Genomic DNA, 21,639 nt, shown 5'->3' on the forward strand with positions numbered 1-21,639 from the left:
GGAGCCTCAGAAATGAAATTAATCCATAGGATTGCAAAACCATATACTGATTTCATAACTTTTTCGGTCTTACCGGTATTTTGGCATAGGTTTGTAACTTAAAGATAGAAAATTGTGTACTCATTTGGTAATTTACCCCCATATTTCCCTTGTCTTATAAATCACCAAAGCTTCCTTAACTCTTTTTTAAAATTGCTTCATGAGAGAAAGGAATACTAGTAAAAAATTTTACAATATTAGCTCCAAAGAATTTGAATTTAAGTTAAATTTCCAATTTTGACAGCATTTTACTCATTCAGTTCTTTGGTTAAGCTTCTCAGGAGTATTGGGGATTAATGAGTAAGAAAGAAATTTATATATAACATCTGGTTTTTAGTGACTCATTATTAATGAGTATTATTAAACTATCTGAATATAGCTGTGTTTTAAGATTAAAATATCAGCTTGTCTTTTAAAAAGACTTGGGGAGGGGGCAGCTGGGTAGCTCAGTGGATTGAGAGTTAGGCCTAGAGATGGGAGGTCATAGGTTCAAATCTGGCCTCAGACACTTCTTAGCTGTGTGACCCTGGGCAAGTCACTTAACCCCCATTGCCTACCCTTACCACTCTTCTGCCTTGGAACCAATACACAGTATTGACTCCAAGATGGAAGGTAAAGGCTTTAAAAAATAAATAAATGAATGAATAAATGAATTTAAAAAAGACTTGGGGAGGGGGGATTATTATTGCCAAAAGGAAATTCGGTTTTTTGGTTTGTTTTATTTCTTCTTTCATAGACGAGAAAGGAATAGATTGTAGACTGTGATAGTGGACACTAGGAGCCAGCATGGGTTTGTTAAGAATGTCTTCCCAAACAAGTTTCCATCTCCCTTGTTTTGACAATATTTTTTTTTAAACCCTTAACGTCTATGTATTGGCTCCTTGGTGGAAGAGTGGCTAGGGTGGGCGGTAGGGGTCAAGTGACTTGCCCAGGGTCACACAGCTGGGAAGTGTATGAGGCCAGATTTGAATCTAGGACCTCCTGACTCTCAATCCACTGAGCTACCCAGCTGCCCCCTTGTTTTGACAATATTACAACAACTGGGGAATGCTATAACAATATCTGAGTTTCTGCAAGTCTTTTGACAGTCTGATTTTGAAACACTTGTGGACAAGGTGAAAAAGGATGGGTGCTAATCTAATTAGATGTATTCCGAGCTCTCTAGCCATATCCAAAGATTGATCAAATTATTGGTTGTCCTAGAGGAAGAACTGTAGCAACATACTACAAGACTCTGGCTTCACCTGTTTTTATCGGTGAATTCAATGAATAATATTCAATAAATGTTATGTTTATAAAAGATAGCTAACAGGCTAGCTGATATATTGGGAAATAAAATCATGCAATTGCCCTTGGTAAAATGAAGGGTGAGATCAAGCACAATATGAATTATTCATGAGAATGGCAGCTTTAAAAAAACTCATGGGATCTTAGGGCGTATTTTCACTTTTCTATACTGCTTTAAAGTTTACAAAGCATTTTTCTTACCGCAACCCTATGAGGTACATTAATGCAGCTGTTACCCCAATTTTGCCAAAAAGAGACACAGAGAGGGTAGATAACTTGACTGTAGTTACAGCACTCCTACCACTGTACCATATTTCCTCTCTAGCAGCCTTTTTTGTCCAAAAAAGAGTGCTCATCACTTTTACTCTACTTGGATCAGATCAGACCTGATGTCTTTGGTTCTGGGCATAAACCAACCTGTTTTGCTATATACATACAGAAATACTTGTTTGTTTTAGGTTAATAGAAGAAAATGTGAACTGAAGTTTTTTTTTTTTTTTTAAGTTAAAATTTATCTGATTTCAATGGGTAATGCTTGAAAATATTGTAAAACAGTTGGCAAGAAAATGTATATGGAGTTTGTTTTAAAGTGCTTAAACCCAGAATGATCAATAATCAAGCATTTCCTTTTCCTTCTACCCCTGATTTTTAAGAAATTAGACCCATGACAGATTTTTATTTCTATTTCTAGCAAAAGTTTACAATAAGCATAAAATTTAAAAACTGACTAGACAATGTATTAAGTGTTTTAAGACTTATTCTGCAGGGGCAGCTGGGTAGCTCAGTGGATTGAGAGCCAGGCCTAGAGACAGGAGGTCCTAGGTTCAAATCCGGCCTCAGACACTTCCCAGCTGTGTGACCCTGGGCAAGTCACTTGACCCCCATTGCCTACCCTTACCAATCTTCCACCTATAAGTCAATACACAGAAGTTTAGGGTTTAAAATTAAAAAAAAAAAAAAAAAAAAAGACTTATTCTGCAAACTGTTACCCAGCTGTGGTTTGGTGTGGGTTTTAACATGTATTTTTTATTTCTGTTAGCCTTTTAGTGTTATTACTGAACTTCTGGAGAATGCCAGTGTAGTAATGGTGGGGCCTTTTTTTAAGTGAAAGTTTGGGTTACATTTGTATGTGGGCTTTTCTCTAATTTTTAAGAATTAAAAACTGTCTTAAATGTGTCGCTTCAGTTTTGGTTATAGAATCAGTTTTCTTCTCTACTTGGAAACTATCTTCTTTCTGTTTGTCTCTGAGTCTGATTTTCCCCCTCCCCCAAGGTATCTATGAGTCAGGTTTTTTATATGACAGTTCAATTAAGGAAGTTTGATTTCTGTCTGACCTGTAAATCTATGCTAGTCAACAATTTTAATGGTAGAACCTCATTGCATGTCTATCACAACTGCTAAATCCTCCACAACAGCCCAAATAACTTTCCCAGTCTTTGGCATCCAGAGTGCCACTAATCAAGATAATTATAGGCACAGCTTTCATCATCTCTCTCAACTGGAGATCTGGAGGATTTTATGAGCTAGATCAGTGATTTCCCAAAGTAGGTGCCACCGCTCCCTGGTGGGTGCTGCAGCAATCCAGGGGAGCGGTGATGGCCACAGGTACATTTATCTTTCCTATTAATTGCTATTAAAATTTAAAAAAATTAATTTCCAGGGGGCCAAGTAATGTTTTTTCTGGAAAGGGGGCGGTAGGCCAAAAAAGTTTGGCAACCACTGAGCTAGATGGAACCCTGAACATTAGTTCAGCACCTGCATTTTTTTTCTGGCTCTCAATCCACTGAGCCACCCAGCTGCCCACATAAATTGTGTTGTTTCTCCAACTGCATTGTTCATTGAGGGAAGGGATCTTCCTAAATTTATGGGACTCAGTTCAGTGTTTTGCCCGTTAACAGGTCCTTTTTATTGGTTAATTGATAAACTTAAATGTTTAAGTACCCACTATCAGGGACACAAAAACAAAAACTAGCATTTTTTAAACAAATTCACAAGCCTTAACTCCAGTCATGCCCACCCCTTCCTATTTGATTCCTGTGGCACCAGTCCATGCTCAAAAGTGGACAAACAAAACCTAAGTCTGTTATGTTAGGCTATAGACGAAATGCTCAAGTTCTGAAAAAGGGAGGAATAAATTGAGGGCAGTGGGAAAGGGCAAGAACGGCTTCACTATTCCCCAGGAAGCTGCATCCATAGGACTAGTCTGGGAAACCACAGCATCTTCGAGCTGGAAGGAGGCTTAGAGAGCTAGTTCAGTCATCTTGCAGATAAGGAAACGGGCTCAAGGCGAAGCTTTGAAACCCTTGCTCGGGCTGCTTCTGGGCTTCCAAGGAGGTTCGTCACGCCTTAAGGCCAGCCCTGGTGTGGCCCCGGAGCCCTTTAAATGACCCGGCAAGATCCTTTATCTCCTTCCTTTCCTTTGAGGGTTTCCTGCGCGCCAGGACTGGGTCCCGGAAGAGGGGGCGGTCTGCGTCCAGGGCCCGCTGAGTAAATGGAGGCTTCTGGAGCGCCCCAGATGATATATAAGCGCGGTGGCCGGACTCCAAAGGCTTCCTGAGAAAGAGAACCTAGGGCAGCCGCTACCGCTGCCGGGTTTTCGGCCCCATTTCTTCCAGTCTGGAACTCGAAGAGCCCAAATTGCCCTCGCCCGGCTTCCTGTGCAGACCTCCAAGCGGTCCTTCAATGACTGCAGGCTGACCTCGTGAGAAACGCCGAATTGCCCACTAGTTAGTGACGTCGCTTTGTAAAGACTAGGAGAAGGGGGCGCCCCACAGCCAGTCAGCTCGGATGGCCCCAGGGACATCTAGACGCAGAAAACTAGGGATTAGCCTGTAGATTTTGAAGATTCGGGACCCTGGTATTCCGATCCGTAATGTAAGAGCTGGGCTGGGGGCAGGAACCGTGTCCCAGGCCCTTCCGAGAGGGAAAGCCGATTCCTGCAAGTCTTCTCTCCCGTCACTTCCCAATTGGGTGGAAGAGAAAGACCCGCTGGGCGGGGCAGGGCGGGGCGGAACTGCTCGAGGCCGACCCAATCATTTAAACTCCCTCCCAGTCCACTCTGTAGTCCTAGTACTAGGTGCAAAAAAAGGTCCCATCAGAGACCTCTAGGACTTAAGGCTCAAATATCTTGATGGTTCTCACAAGCCATTTTGTTTTCATAAATAGCATCCTCGTACTGCTGTCACAGCTAAATCCCATGACTACAAGTATACACCAGAGATGATGGGAATGTCTTCGTTGTCAGTATCCTCCATATCAAAATCATTCAAATGCCAATTCTTCCACAAATATGCACAAATGTCATTCTTCCACTGCAGCCCTGTGGCCAATGGGAAGGGATGGTTTGAATCTGGTTAGAGGAAGAAGACAGTGATGAATGAGGAAAACTACCCCCAGCCCAAGTAGAAGGCAGCAAATATTGACAAATGGCGCTTTCCTGCCCTGCCAGAAGCAGGAGAAAAGCTTCTCAGAGACTTACTCCATGGTGTAGTGGACAAGGCACCAAGCACAACAGTCTGAGATGAGGGAAGGGATTGGAAGGGGGCGAGATTGGAGATGAAGGCACATTCCGTTTTATAATTACCAGTTTTTCAGCTTCTTGGGAGTGTTCTGCCCACCTACAAAACCATAAGGAGCGCGTTGATAGGGACCACTGTCTGTCATTCTACCCCTTCAGACGATCCATCTGGCGTTAATTAAACTGTAATCGTGCCTTCTGTCAATGAACATTCTCTGTTCAATAGCTTGGTGGTGCAGATGTCCACCTGCCAGGAAGCACTAGAGTATCAAAAGGATTTCCTCTAGCTCACCTTGCCTGGTTATTTTTTTTAAAGCTTTTCCAAATAATGAACTGGAGGAATACCATGTGAACTAGAACAAACTCCAGGAATTGATGCAAAGTGAAAGGAGCAGAACCAGGAGAACCTTATACACAGAGAACGATACATTGTGTTACAATGTAATCAACTTCTCTGCTAACAACAATGCACTGATCCAGGACAATTCTGTGGGACTTATGAGAAAGAATGCTATCCACAATCAGAGGAAGAACTGTGGGAGCAGAATCACAGAAGAAAAACAACTGCTTGAACTCATGGGTTGATGTGGACATGATTTGGGATGTAGACTCTAAATGACCACCCTAGTACTACTATCAATAATATGGAAATAGATCTTGATCGATAACATATGTAAAACCAGTGGAAGTACACCTCGGCTACTGGGGGGTGGGGGTAAAGGGGAGAGTAAGAACATGAATCATATAACAATGGAAATTTTTTCTAAAATTAAAAATTTAAATTAAATAGGAAAATAAAAAAAGAAGTCCCTCTTGCTTTCCATTGTTTTCTACATCCAGATCCCCTGAGAGACGGGGAAGTAGAGCAGATAGCACAGAGCTGAAAAGCTTTGGAATCCTAGTTTTGACGTCAGGTTGGCTGAGTCACTTGACCGTCTGATTCTTGATTTCCTCATCTGTAAAATGGTCAAGAAAGTACTTTACAAATCCTTAGAGTTCCATAGGGATGTGAGTGAACTTGGTGTTAGGGGCCCTGGGTTCAAATTCCACCTTGGGCATATCTGTGTGATTGGAGGCCACTCAGATTCCTCATCTGTAAAATGAGGTTAATGATGGTTATTGATAGATGATATATACTGGTAATGCCTCACTTAGGGGTGGTTGTGAGAAGCCACAGAGTCTCAAATAGATAAAAATCTGAGACTCCTCTTTTGACTCCTTTTCTGATCCACACCTTTCCTTATTGAAAAGCTTTAAGCTCCTAGCAAACCAACAGTCAAGAGGTTAACATTCTCTCTTTTGGTCAGAAATACAATTGCTTTTGTTTCAAAAGTAGTCTATACACTCAAGGTCATAAATTCCTCCAGGAGGGGCATTTCGCCCCAGAGAAAATATTCCCCGTCACAGCCTTCTGATAAGGACCCAGCTGTTCCACCTTAGCCTTGTTCTATTTGGAAGCTATTGAGAATCTTTGTGTTTTTATATGACATAATTTGTGTTTCTGCGCAAACATGATTTTTTTTTTGGAGGGAGGGGGTTCTTTTGTGTGAAGTGAGTCTTGAAGTATTTATAATAAACTCCATCCTGCCAGAGACAGAGCTGGAAGTATGAGCTAAAAGATCTTCCGTGTTCCATACTTCTTATCAACTAAACCTTCATTATCAAATTATCTGGAGATGATAAAAAGATCTCAAGAGGTGGTCTAAGGAAAGAGCTGTGCAAACCTTCCTGTAGTGTATATAATAGAGTTGTTATTATCAAGAGTTCAGCTCTATGGCATTCTGGCTGCAAACGGAACAGGCTACCTCGTTAAGTAATAAGGAGCTTCCTTCTAGAGCTGAACTCGGACCTCAGAAGCCATGTTGTCCAGACCCCTCCTTTTACAGAGGAGAAAAGCAAGGCTTGCCCAGGGTTACAGGTGGGATTTAAAACCGGGTCCTGGGATTCCCGAGTGCTGAGTGACTTGTTAGGGTTATGGTGGTGATGTGTGCCTTGGGCAGGGCTTGGCTCTGTTGGAGTCGGAGGTCCTTTCCAGCTCAGAGACTGATTCTCAGATGATCGGTGACCCAGAAATAACTTCGGCAGGGGGGGGGCCCAGCTGTTGGCTTGAGGGAAGGTGGGTGGGCGCTGACTAGCCGGTAGCTTGTGGCTGCTGCCCTGTCTCTGGGCTTTGGACCTCTCAGAGGGCCTCATCCCCAGCAAGACGGCATGTGAGACAGGGCCTGGAGGTCCATTTTGGTCTTGGTTTCCAGCCTTTCAGCTCAGAGTGCTTGGGCCGTGGGTGCCGCAGTGAAGGCACTTTCGACTCCATCAGCGAGCGGTGGTTTTCTATCACTGCTCTGATCCGGGACACCCAGGAAGGGAACAGGAGCCACGAGGAGGTGGCGAAGTCTGCTCTGACCGGCACTGGGCAGGACGGCACCCTCTTCCTTCCGATGAGTCGGGTTCTTCTTCGGAGCCAGGCGCCCAGGGTTCCCCAGAGCCTGGGAAGGGCTCAGTTAGCATAGAAGAAAGTTCCCCATCCAAAGCCTCCCAGTCCCTGAGCCCAGGAAGGACAAAAGACCCGACTGAATTCTGGCTCCTTTACTCTTCCTGGCATCCAAGCCCCCTGTATGATCTCCCTCCGAAACAGATTCATGGACTTAAGCCTCTAGAGCTAGAAAGTCCCTGAGGGACCATAAAGCCCCATGGAAGCTGAGGCCCAGGAAGGCTAAGGCGCCCCCCAAAGGCACCCAAGGGGTAAGGAGGAAAGACAGGACTGGAAGCCAGTCCCAACCCCAGAGTCTTTACCCTGTCCCATGGTGCCTCTCCTTAAAACCAGTCTGCAACCATTCATTTATCCAAAAAAAGTTTATTGAGCTCCTACTCCATGCAAAGTGGTGCAGGGAATGCCAGAAAAGTAAAGACACTATCCCTCTTCTCATGGAGCTTACAACAGTTTTTCTGGTGATGGAAGCAGGTAAAGTGATCTAGCTGGATCTGCTGATTCAGGAGAGCAACTCAAGAACCAGCACCCTGGAGATCGCATTCTTGAAAGCAGTGGGTCTGTGAGCTTGTTTTCCTTTCTTCCTATTTTGATAACTGTCTTTCGATGTAATTGGCTTTCTTTGGAATCCTAGACATTTTGTTTTATACATTTAAAAATCATGATTCTGAGAAGGGGCCCAGCAGCATCCCCAGACACGTCCTTCCTCTGCTCTGTCTCCTTCATGGGCTCTCCATGTCTAAAGTCAGATTCTCTAGTGTGATCTCTGAGGCCCTCGTTCTGGGCTCTTCCCTTTGTGGAAGGAAATTCTTGGTTCTCTTTGTCTATTCTGAGTTTACACTTGTGAAAAGGGAATCCTTTATTCTCTTTGCCTAGTTGGAGTTAAAGCTTTGGTTAACACTAACCTAAGTGCCCCTACTTACTACCTCACTGGATTGTGAGGACAGGATTCACTCTCCTTTGTCTACTTTTGAATTAATCAAAAAAGCTAATATACTCATACCTAACACTAAAGTAAGGGAAACTCATACTACAGGAGTTTATACCTGCAAAAGGAAGACACCCCTTTTTAACCTTAAGAAGAGGGAAGTCTGTAACCCAGTGCTAAACTGGGTGACAACTCAGAAACGGGTGTATCCTAGGGGAGTTAACACCTTTAGAGGTGACAAGTCAATCCCACAGACACTGCCCCTGGGCAGGCCTGGACAATTTGGAAACTGATTGGCCCTTGTGAAGAGGGGCAGGAACAGGAAACCACCATAAAAGCCACGAAATCCTTTGGCTAAGGCAGTCTGGTGAAGTTAAGTCTTGTGGAGAGAATCTCCTGGAGGTGAATCATGGCTTCAACTCGGATTCTGACTCGTGGACTATTTCACTGGGTGAGTGAAAGGGGCTGACTCCTTTCCTAGTTTCCTAAAAGACTAGCTTCCATCTTGGAGAAGGCCTTGTAGTTACTCACTACTGGCCCTCCTGGTTGAGGACTAGTATAGGTATTTTCTCTAACCTCTCTCATATTTTCCTACTTTATTGTTTCCCCTCTAATTGGGTAAATAAGCTTCTGACTTGAGATACAACTTTGACAACCATATTATTTTAATATAATTTATATCCAACGACGAAATTTAACCTTTACACCTTCATGCCCCAAGCCTGCCTGCCTGTGATTCTAGGCTGACCCTAGAGATGCTGAGAGTCGAATGGTGCCCTGAAGCAACTGATGCTCGGGTGCCCACACCCAGGCTCTTCCTTCCTCCTCCCCAGGCCTGTCCTGTTAAAAATAGGCCATTTGGGTGGAGGCCACCGATATAGAATTCCTTCATGGGGGATGATCAGCATCTCACCCTGATGGACGGGCAGCCCAAAGAAATTGGAAGAATCTCAAGAAAGAAGTCCCCCCCTGGTTGGGGCTGGCCTAGGACAGGCTATCCCTGGAGGAAACTCAGCTCTCCCTAAAGACCTGATTAACAGCCCTGTTTCTAGTTTCTCCCTTTTACAATCCATCATCTTCGGATCTTCCAAAATAATCTTCCTAAAGCATAGGTCTGAGAGTGTTACTTCCCTGGTCAAAAAGTTCCAGTGACCATTACTTCCCCCCCCCCTCCCCTCCACCCCAATTAAAACCCTTACTTCTGTCTTAGAATCAATAGTAGCTATAAAGGCTGGACCATGGGGACTTGCCCAAAGTCACACAGCTAGGAAGTATCTGAGGCCAAACTTGAACCTAGGGCCTTCCCAACCCCATGACTGGGGCTGTATCTACTGTACTCCCTAGCTGCCCCAAAGGTTTTTGCTTGCTTGTTTTTAACTCTTACTTTCTGCCTAAGTAATATGTCTAAGACAAAAAAGGCAAAGACTAGGCTTTTTGGAGTTAAGTGGCTTGCCCAGAATCACACAGCTAGGAAGTGTTGGAAACCAGATTTGAACCCAGGGCCTCCTGACTTCAGGCCTGGTTCTAAATGCACTGTCACCTAGCTGCTCCTGACTCCCTATTACTTCTAGTATCAAATACAAACTCCTCAGCCTGTTACATTTTCATATACATGGGGTTCTTGTCAAACTGGCCTACTTTTTGTTTCCTAAACTTGGTTTTAGCTTTGTCTAAGATTATGATTGCTATTCTTGCTTTTTTAAATCTCAGCTAAAGCCCAATAGGTTCTGCTACCTTTACTCTATGGATGTCTCCCTCCCTCAAATGTGTTTCTTATAAACAACCTATCATAGGATTTTGGTTTCTAATCCACTCTGCCATCTGATTCCATTTTATAGGCAAATTCTTCCCATTGACATTCACAATTATGATGACCAACTGTGTTGTTTTCCCCTTTTAATCTTGCACATTCTCCTTTTTCTCTGTCCCTCCACACAGGCGTTTTGCTTTTCATTGCCTCCTCTCCCATTTCTTCTCCTTTTATTAGCCACCTCTCCACCATCATCCTTATTTCCTCTCCTACTTCTCTCTTTGGTAAGATAGGATTCTATATCCCAATGAGCCTGGTTGTTAATCCCTCTCTGAGCCAATTACAATGAAGGCAAGGTTTAAACAGTACCTGTCACCACCCTCATCCTCCCCTCCACTGTAATAGATTTTTTTTTTTTTTTGCATCTCTTTAGGTGATATAATTTACCCCATTTTACCTCTCCACTTCTCTCTTGGTGCAATCCTTTTTTTCGCCCTTTTATTTTTTTTGCATGGCATCCCAAACATTCCACACCGTCTGTTTATACATACTTCTTCTAACTACTATGGTAATGACAAAAACTTTAAGAGTTACAAATCATCTTTCTAGGTAGGAATATAAACAATTCAAAATTACTAACAGTCCCTTAAATTAAGCACTAATGAGTAAAAGCTATAGAATTTGGTCACTAGGATAGAAGAGATGCTTAATTAATGCTTGTTTTATTGCGGTGGGTAAGTACCACTTTCATGGACCAGAGCCAGCCAGAGCCTTTCTCCTTCTGCGCAGTTAGCCCATAGAAAAATAGAGAAGCACAGTAGTGGGAAAGTTTGAAAGAAAACTTTTCCAGTAGAATGAGCATTCGATTTGAAATGAGAGGGTCCATTTTCAAATGCCACTTCTGCTTCTTCCTCCCTTTACTTTCATCTGGGAAATGAGAAGATGGGGCCGCAAGATGATCCCTAATACCTCCTGATGCTCCTGGTGTTTACAGGTTCTCTGCACGGTGAGAGGGGGAATCCGCCACCCTGAACAGATGTCATCAGGGGTCAGTCCTGTACTGCTCTTCCTGTCTGTGAGAAGTAAGCCAGGGATGAAGGGTGGGGGGAGTCAAGGTAACCAACACAGGACCATGATGGTGGGGATGTCTGTGATGCACTCACCTGGTTCAGACTCTGTAAACAATGTACCAGAATCCCAGATTATAGAAAGTAGAAGAATGGGAGAACAAAACTAAATTTAATCAGGGCAGGCAGTGCTTAAAGGCATATACAGTATTTTAGGAGTTTGGTTCTATAAGATTATTCACTTACAAAAATGAATAATATGGAAAATAAAAGTTGTTTGTTTTTTTAAAAGGCATATACAGGAAAGCTGAATAAGCCTTTTCCTAAGAACTTGGAAGTAAAAACTTCTCTCTTCTGGGTTCCACTCCCTTCTCCATTAGCACTCCTTTCTCTCATGGTGACTAACCTTGAGGTCTTCTCTGAAAACAAAAAATACTGGAGCTTGAAGGTTCCTTGGAAGTCATGTAGTCTAACGGCCTTTCCTTTTGAGAAAGCTGAGATCCAAAGGGGACTTGCCTAAGGCACATGGCTGAAAAGGAGCTGAGACTTGAATCTACCACATCTTTTCATCACAAATTTGGGGCTCTTTCTACTTACACTGCCCTCTTTCTCTCTTCTTCTCAGAAGAAAGAGAGGTCTCTGTTAGTGTGGATAGTATTTAAGCTTCTCAAACTTTATAATAAAGTTCCAGAAAGGAAACCTGGAATGGATAACCTAAAATGGCCCCAAATGGGCTCAAATTTCAGGTTTCACTTCACTCCAGCCCCCAATTCCTACTTCTTGCCTTTACTTATTATTCCTTAGTCTAAGAAATGGTATCTTTATTCTTTGAGATTCCTGGTCCTTGATGTACTTGCCCCTTTTGCAGAGTGCAGGACCTTGTGCTCTGGGAGGGCTCTGGGGTTAGTGACCCAATCTGCTTGACCCTGGATATGTCTGGCGAAGCTGATCTGAGTCTCCAGGGTTTGAACATCAACAAGGACGGGGCCAGACCAAGAGACTGAGCTCTCAGAATCCCACCTTTCCATGGGACCCAACACTCATCTCCTGGCCATGGCAGGCATGTTTGCTCCAACACTTCCCCAAAGTCTACGGGGGGGTGGGGGGGTGGGGGGGTGGAGGGGAGCTGATCTGCCAGGAGTACCAGAACCTTACCCAGGACCTCTTGGGATGCTATCTGTGTCACACTTGCCGCTTTGACTTGGTAGTGGGAAGCCCTGCCTTCGGTTTCCCTGGGGCCAGTCAGTTCTTTTGGGGCAGGTTGGAGAATAGGATGGAGCCCAAATGAGGAAAGTTCTTCAAGTATTACATATAGACTCATGTAGTATTGGAACTCTTGTGAAGGGCTGGGAGAGGAAGAGAGGGAAGAGAGGTATTAAATGGTGAACTGGAAACTGGAATTCTTGACCTTGGGGAAAATCAAAATTAGTTTTCCCAGGACCACCCTCAAGAATGAGTGGTGGTTGGGGCAGCCAGGAGGCTTGATAGAAAGAGAGCCAAGCCTACAGATGGGAGGTCCTGGGTTCAAGTCTAGCCTCAGATACTTCCCAGCTGTATGACCCTGAACAAGTCACTTAACCTATTGCCTAGCCCTTACTGCTCTTCTGCCATAGTATCAATTTAGTATCTAAGATTTTAAGACAAAAGATGTAGAGAACAGCTCGACCAGTTATTTTGTGGGTCACAGAACGGGATAAGAGGAATGAGGTTGGGATCGGGAGGGTCACAAACAGACTTACAGATAGACTCACAGGCCTCTTGCTGTTCAGTGACAAGGTTTATTGATTTCGGTACATACTTATAGAGAGTTTGAATCAAGCAGAGGGATTAGATCATTCACAATAGAAGTCAGTGATTCACAGGATGGAAACAATGGATTAAGATGACCTCAGTGGCTCTAAACAGAGTTTTCTATAGGCTAATAAATCAATGTAAATGTGTAGCCATTTAACCAGCTTCACACAGAATTCCTGCATCAGTAATTTCTTGGAAGAACATGCAGTTTTGAGGGAGAGGAGTAGCTGAAGTCTCATGTGAAGAGAGTACTAGTGTCTGGCTGTTTCTTGGTTATGATTACCCAGAGATTTTGCAAACTGCGGGTCTTTTAGGATTTCCAAAGCTTTGATGGAAGCCCCTGCTGCTCTCACACTGTCCCCACAGAAAGGCAAGGGTTTTTGTTAAAAACAAGTGATGGTGGTGTTTTGAGAGGAGATGGCAAATTACTTGTTCACAAAACCAGACACAGATAATTAGACAATACTAATGTGAAAGAAAAGCATCCGTTGTTTTTGAGAGGCTCCAAGCACACTGAGAATTCTAAGAGAGGTCCAAGAGGGCTAGAATGACTCTGGGGAGGGATTCAGACAAAGGGCAGCATAAGCTTTGTTCTAAGCAAGAGAAATGAGAAAAGGGGTGGTAGGGGCACAGAGATGAGTGTGGTATGCAGAAGAAGGGGAGAACAGGGCCGGAAGGGCAGGTAGATTAGGCATTGGTGGGAAAGGCAGAAGGGAGGGAGGTTGGAGCCAGGCTCAGAAAAAGGGTCTTAAAAGCTCAGTAACAGCCCCTCCTGCATTCTGCTCAGGGCAGGAAGCTCTAGAGCATCGCCATCCCTTCCGGGCTTCCTGTCTGAAGCCCAGCATTGACACTCTGGAACATGTCCAGAGGACGGCCAAGTAGTCACAAGGATTGGTCAGATGAAGTAAGGGCGTTTAGCCGGGAGAAGAGAGACCCATTTCCCACTCCTCTCCTCCCTAGTCTTTCTCCAGGCACTTTCCCACCCCCACCCCCCAAACCAACCACCGGCCTTTGGAGACAGAGCCCGGGAACAAGGACATTTGTGGGAAAATGGCCAAAGCTGAGGTTTTTTGATAATGGGAAATAATAGCTGCCCTGTGGTCCATCTCCTTCTATCTTTGGTCAGCCCAAACCCTGCTACTGAGATATAGAAAGCGTGCAGCTATTCCAGGCCAGTCAAGCCAGGCGAATTTTAGACGGACTTCCATACTTTATCTATCCCCATAAGGAAGCTTTCCACCTGCCAGCTCTTTGGAGGGCCTGGGAGAGGAGGATAAAGGGAAAGGCTTGAGGCATGAAGGAGGAAGAGGCCAGAATCCGCCTCTGGGGAACTTAAGACACAGCTTCGAAGGGAGGGAAAAATAGCGCTGCGGAGGGGGATCCCACCTGACCCAGGAACGCTCTGGTTTGCCTTTCAGAACAGCCGGAACTCTCTTCTACCATCACGTGCAGTGAGTACCAGCCTGGGACCTGAGGGGAGCTGCTGAGAGTCCAAATGCCTGGCTTCTAGGGTTCGGGGAAGCTTCACTTCCCACCCCGTTGGCCCAAACTCTAAGGACTTCCGGGAAGGCAGCGCCCTCAGGAGGGAGGCTTCTCGCGATAACACTACTGCTGTTCACAGGTGGCTGCGGAAGAGGAGAAAGAAAAACCACTCGCTGAGGGCGGAGGCGCTGGCCCTTCCCTCAGCCGCATGCGCCCCATTTTGGGAGAGGGTAGGTAAAAGGGCCGCGATCTGCCGCCGGCCACTTGTCCGGCTTCTGCCTCGTTGCCCTCTCTGGGCCTTCCATGGGTTCCTCTTCTGTAAAATGAGGGGGACTGAAATACACATTCTAACTCATTCCATGGAGCTGGGGATGGAGGTCCTCCCTCAAGGCGGCCGCCGTGAATGGGCAGGTGGGATGGGGAGGGGCGCCGAGCTGGAAATACAACTGCTGTCAACTGGCTTGGCAGTGGCCTCCCGGACGTAAAGGACGCGGCTATTGTGTTTCTCTTCCCCATCTCCTCGCCTTTCCCCCTCCCCAAAGAGCCAAATCTGCCTCCCGTCCGCATGGGGCCGCTGCTCTCTGCCCTCCTCCTCACCCGCCATGGCATTCCGGTCCTCGCTGTGCGCAGTCTGGCCTCCTCCCCGTCGCTACCTCATGGGGCCTCTTCTTCACCCTGAAGATGCACTCGCACATCTGACTACCCCCTCTTGCTGCCACAGGGTTAAAACCATCTTCGTGTCCAGCCCTTCTTCCTCCATCTGGACCAGGGACAAGCAGAGAAGTGAGCCAGTGGTTCCTCAGGGACGAAGGCGGGGTGAATAGGGACAGTATCTTCCTCGAGGCAGAACAGAGGGGTCTGTGAGCCCCTCAGAACCCAAGTCTACAATTGGGGGGGCTCCTCTCGCCTCCCCATCCCCAGAGCCTTGAAGCAGTAGAGGGGCCCAGAGGAACCCATAAAATCCAAGAAAGGCCTGAGGAGCAGAGGGAGCCCCCGGGTCAATGACTGGGGCTCCTAAGGGCCTCGCTTCCTTGGTTCCCCCTCCTTCTCTCCGCTCTTCCCTTGCAGCGGCTCTCTGGCCTCCATGGCGGGCTGCCCCAGCCACAGCGCACCTGGGCCCGTCTAGAGAGCTCTACTGAGCCCCGAGTTGGTGCCAGATGTGGAAAGCAGTTTCCCAACTCCCAGTGTGCCGTGTCTCTTGTTGCTTGCTCCCTGGAGGCCAGGGCCAAGGCAGAGCTCTAGGTTCTAATCCTGACTCTGCTCAGCCACCAACTCCCTGGGACTCAGGTCTTTGAATCATTCTGGTCCTTAGTGTTCTCTTCAATCAGATGAAATAGTGATGTCCACCCTGCCCCTTCCATAGATTTGTTGAGCCTGAGATAAGTAACAAAGATTTTGAAAAGGAATAAGCCCTCTGCCTATTCACATTATATATCACAAAATTTCATAAATAAGGGGCTTGGAGTCAGGAGGGCCTGGTTTCCAATCTGGCCTCAGGCACATCCTAGCTGTGTGACCCTAGACAAGTCACTTAAACCCCAGCCAACGCTGAGAGCTGCAGTAAAGGCCCTGATTGTGCTTTTCTGTCAGACTTTTCCGTTTTGGGGGCTCCACGTCTGCCTTCTCTTCCCCTCTCTCCTCCCACCCCCTGCCTAAAGCCTGGCTAAAGTGAGAGTCACAGCGCCACTGCCATGGCCCTCAGAATAGGCACAGCTGGTCTTGTTGCCTGAGCCTAGGGCTGTGGGATAGTCTGTCCTGACCAGAACTGCCAGATTTCGCAGTCCAGATGCCAGTGTTGGGTTGCTATTTAGAGAAGGACTTTTTGGTAGACAAAGTGGCGGTGCTTCTTCGGGTGGTGCAGGATGGGCTCACTGGGAATTCCTGATGGGCAGTACAAGTCTGCAAGCTGCAGATCATTCTGGCCATGAAAAGGGCCACCACGCTTCAGAAGCTGCCTCTGGCCTCCTTTGGGAGACCCAACATCTGAGGATCTCTCAGGACACTCACTCAACCTCCTGGGTTCAATCCTAGCTCATAAGCAGCTTAGACCCAGCAGATCTGAGTTATTTTGGACTTTTTCAGACTTACTACGTGTTTGCTAAGAATGCTGGTGAATTACTGGACTGGAAGGCCCAAGTAATTCCACATGCCTGGCCTGTTTCCCCCCCATCTATAAATGGGAATTACAACATGTTACAGTTAGGGCAAGATCTGATTTGAAGATGATTTAAAGGGGTATGATAGGAGGAAAAAAAACCCTAGATTTGGGAGTCAAAAGATCTGAGTTTGAAATCTGGCTTTTAAGTGTCTTTTATGGGCCATAGGCAAGCCAGGGTATTTTTTTTTTTAACCCTTACCTTCTGTCTTAGAATCAATACTGTAAATTGGTTCTAAGGCAGAAGAGCATTAAGGGCTAGGCAATGGGGGTCAAGTGACTTACCCAGGGTCATACAGCTAGGAAGTGTCAGGCCAGATTTGAACCCAGGACCTCCCATCCTCCCTGCTGCCTTGCCTGTTGTCTGCTGTTTTTCCTGATGATCCTGAACATCTGGCCATCTGACTGTAAGCCCAGGTCTGGTTCCTTTTGGATCCAGGACCTTTCCTTGGGCCTGCCACTACTTCTAATACCACCCAAGGTGGGTTAGTGCAGATCTAGGTAGAGCAGGGACTGGGTTTTCTTTAGGTCAGAGAGGTGAGGGTTAGTGTAGATCAGACTCTCTGAAGACTTCCTGTGAAGGGACATTCAGATCTGGAGCATCTTAGTTGGCATTAGTATCGGGGTCATCCTAATTCCCTGTTACTACTGTTATTGTTGTCCATGTGTTGGTCTCAGAGCAGGCTCTACCTGGACGGGGTTCTGCTGGCCTTCCCAAACCACAGTTAACCCTGATACTGGCCCAATTCTATCCATCAGATCCCATCCCCAGGACTACCCTAATTCAGAACTGATACTTGGTATCCACTCTAAGCTAGAAGGTAAGGGTTTTTCAGAAAGGGCCACCTTGACTTCCTAAGCCACCCCAATTCCCATTACCAAGTTAACTTAGCACAGGTCTGAGTCACTCTCTTCTGCCAACAGGGTTGGCTATTCTTCAGCACCCTCCTTGTCTATGTCAGCACCCAGCATGTTCAGTGTCATTCTCATCAAGTTATCTTCATGGATGACTATTTTCAAGGTGGGTTGGAGGGGAGGAAAGGGATGATGAGGCTACACAGGCAGAACTAGGTAATCCTGCGCAGGGTGGCCTCTGGGATTGACTGTTCAATTACTTGGGGAGAGGGGGGGCCCACAGATGTCAGAGAGTTCTGCCTAAAACCATATAGCAAAGGGTGCTCTTAAATCTCCAAGAGAACATAAAAGTGACTGTTTTCTCAAGCGGTTGTGCTATGGCCCTAAACATGTCCCTCTACCTCTATAGCACTGGTAATGGCCTACTTCATCCTCCTAGCTGTGTATTTCTTTGCGCCTTCCCCTGCTGGCTGCTGCTACTTCCTTCCTACTGGACCAACCATTTGGCTGCATCTGAGCTGACTGGGTACTTTCCTTTGAGGCTGAGGGACCTGTGTAGGTCTTAAGGATTTATTAATCTGGTTTGAAATCTATAGAACTACACTGGGAAGCCAGAAGGAGTCCATCTAAATCTCTCCAACTTTACACTTCTCTATTCACTTCTTCATTTTTATATGGTGGAAACTATTAAAGAACAAAAGCTACATTTTCACTAAAACTTTATTCCCTTGATTTTATTTTTGCAGGGAAGGGAAGGGACTAAGCAAATGAAATGAGATCTCACTTTTCCCTTGCCACATCCAAGAATATTGATGATGAATTTCCAAAGGAAAAGTGGGAAAACAGTACTATATTTTACAGCCTCAATCTGCCTGCACTACACTCTCCTTCCCTACTTAATACAGAAACTACAGGTAACAAGATTTTTGCTGTGTCCTAAAAGGGTAAAAACAGATTAGAGGTGAAAAAGGCAGCTTTGACCATTTACCCTGCTGTCATGCAATGCCCGGAGAAACTAACAGCTTTTACTTCATTAATTTGCATCTTTTAAAAAAAATTTTGACCTGTTTTAGAATCTGTAATATGTATTGGTTCTAAGGCAGAAGAGTGGTAAGGGCTAGGCAATGGGTTGCCCAGGGTCACATAGCTAGGAAGTGTCTGAGGCCACATTTGAACCCAGGACCTGCCTGGCTCTCAATTCAATGAGCCACTAAGCTGCACCACGAATCCCTGTTTTGAGGAGATAAGCTATCAATTGAAGAGGTGGTAGTTTTCTCTGGGTAAAAGGAGGAGGTCAGCTACACTGAATTCCCTTCCTTTTCATTGTCAAACACCCTAAATTCACATGCTATTCACCAAACCAGATAAGATTACTAAAGGATGTGTGAAAAAAAGAAAGGAATAAGACTAACATCTCCTTAACACCACTAATATTAATTCACTAAAAACTAGATATCAATTCTTTGTTTCTTAGTCACTACTTAAAAAAACAAAAACTGATTTCAACAAAAGAGAATTCTATTACCATAAAAGTGAGCAGCTATGGAATCAGTTATGAAGCTGCTTTTTCATTGATGAATTCAATGGGAGGCTATTTTCCTATTCAGGGATTTAAATATTCTTAGGATGAAATAAAGGAGGTTTGCACTGACAAAGGAAACCAAGTAGAGGAAAAAATTGGTCACAAAGGGCTGGTGATAGAATCAGGTTCTTGATTTATCTGAAACTCTTAGCATCTAGTTCAACTCACCTCCTCCTACAGATGAGGCAAATGAGACTCAAAGGATTACCTTCAAGGTCACACAGCTAGTGGCAGTCAAACCTAAAATAGATTCATAATGACAGCCAACTTTATAGGGTACTTTATATACATTGTCTTATTCTATCCACATCACTCTTGAGTTGGATACTCTGAAATGCCCATTTGATAGATGAAAAAATGGAGGCTTCAAGGTTAAGCTGTTTGTTCTTGGTCACACAGATCATAAGTCATTAGAAACAGAATTCAAAACCAGGAGTCTTATCTCTTATTGTCCAGCCTCCTTTCCTCTCACCACAATGCCTCTCTACCAGGGCCATTTTATATTTCCAGTCCAATATTCTTTAAACTATGCCCACCATTTCACCTTTAGTATCTAAGAGCACCAACTACAATGCTACATCTGGAGTGTCCTAAACTTTACCAAGTTTTGGAGTGGAGAGGGGAGCAGTTTGTTGGTGAGCTGTGGAATCTGACATCATTTGGCACCCAACCCACAGGCCAGGTTCCACAACTACTCTAAGGAGACTAGGCTGGCCATTAAGTAACTGGATTTTAAACAGGTTTATTGAGCAGATCTCTTTAGAAAACAAACAGCAAAACACTGACAGGGTACATGAATACACAGTGGAAATACTAGGGAAATTCCTCTATGCTCCCTACTGCACACAGAAAACCAGGCAGGATGGAAAAATTGTTCTCATTATATTTCATGCACAGAGGACTGCAAAAAGACATCTGGAGCAGCCTAACAGGGCTGCACCATACAGCCACAGGGCAAGGCAACATTACGTATGGCACCAAACATACTATATTTCTGGTAAAGAGCTAGGCCTAGGTTCATTCCTTAGAACCTGCATTACAAAGTTTTTTCTTGACTAATGTCTTCTGGTATGTATTTTCACAGATATTTATCAACACTCCCGCTTTTTAAGATAATAGATGTTAAAATGTTCTTTTGTACCTTTCTTTGTATATTAAGGGGACAGGATGGACAAGCTATCAGTCATTTCAAATGGCCAAGTGGTGACTTTTCATAAGAACATACATTGCTATGAACTCTGAAAACCTCTGGGTTTACATCCTGCACTTACTACACAAAATCTACGTTGATGCCTTGAAAAAAAAGCCACTAGTCATTTTTGGAGATATAAAACTCAAAAAACTAGTTAGTAGTTTTTATTCCAACATTAAATATACTGAAGGAGTCATCTTTTTGAGCATGATGTTTCTGTATTGGCCCCGGTCTACAACTTGCCTTGCTAAGAGAGGCATACCCTTCCTGAATATTTAAGGAAGCAGGACAAGCTAGAAGAAGCCAGGACAGAGTTTGGCTTCTAGAGTTCATGATCCCTGGAATTTAAACCTTTATCATCTTCCCCCAACCCCCTTGGAGCAAAAAGTATTCAATACCAGAACTGTTAATATGAAAGGGAGACCCTTTACATTATTAATTCAAGATCTTGGTGGCGAGAAACTTTTAATTCAGTAAGCTAGACACAGCTTTAACTTCTGTGAACATGGTAAAAAGAGCCCCTTTTGAAGAATTGTGACTAATGATCCTCAAAAAAAAACAAACAAACCCTTCCCTTTATCTGTTTGCAAAACTATGCAGCCAAATAAATTAATGCTAAAAAGATTAAAAGGTGTTCCTTCAACTTTAGTGGTGACATGAGTAGCTGCAAAAAGTCAAAGAAATGTCCTAACTGTTAAATGTTTTCCCTTGTACCATATACCAATTTCCTTTACCTTAGGTGCCAGGAATTCTTTGGTGGTTACAAGGAGACAGAACATCTAGAACAAGACATATGTGTAAGTGTTTGTGTGTATAAGACAATGAAATTCCTTCCTATTTCTGCAACATGAGAATCCTAAAAAGATCCCCAAGTTACAGAAGTGATCAGAGGACCAAAATGAAGGCAGTCATATGAATAACACCCATTATAATCATTCTGATTATTCAGAACTATTTATCCAATGGAACTCAGATGCCTCTGCTCACTATTAGCCCCTCTTCCAGAAAAACAGGGATGAGGGGCATTGACAAAATGGAAAATGGTTTGAGAAAATGCTATACTGAGTAGAAATGGATTCAGTCTTTCATGCTGCTCCCACACTTTCACTACCATTACTACTAGCCCTGCATTCCAAATAAGACACTGCTGACATCTCCTTTGCTTGAGACAGCTCTATCTCAAATGTATGTGGTAACCAATGACATTTTCCTTTCTCTTCTTTCTAGTGATATTATTATCAAGGCAAATTACTTAATACACATTTTCTATTTTGAGTCCCTGGAAAAATTGGCCTCTCAAAGAAAAAGGTTTCACTTTGGCTTATGATAAATGATTAACTGTTTCATTTATAGTCTTATATATATGTTTACAGTGTAGAAAATATTTCATTAAAAGTCATTTTCCTATTCACATAGAAACAACTTTAAGCATAAGGGGAAGGATGGCTTTAGAAGTATATTTAGATTTCTTCATGTATAGATTTCCTTTGTTCTTGGAAAGGACTG

This window comes from Gracilinanus agilis, chromosome 5, assembly GCF_016433145.1.
Source record: "Gracilinanus agilis isolate LMUSP501 chromosome 5, AgileGrace, whole genome shotgun sequence".
NCBI classification, from domain to species: Eukaryota; Metazoa; Chordata; class Mammalia; order Didelphimorphia; family Didelphidae; genus Gracilinanus; species Gracilinanus agilis.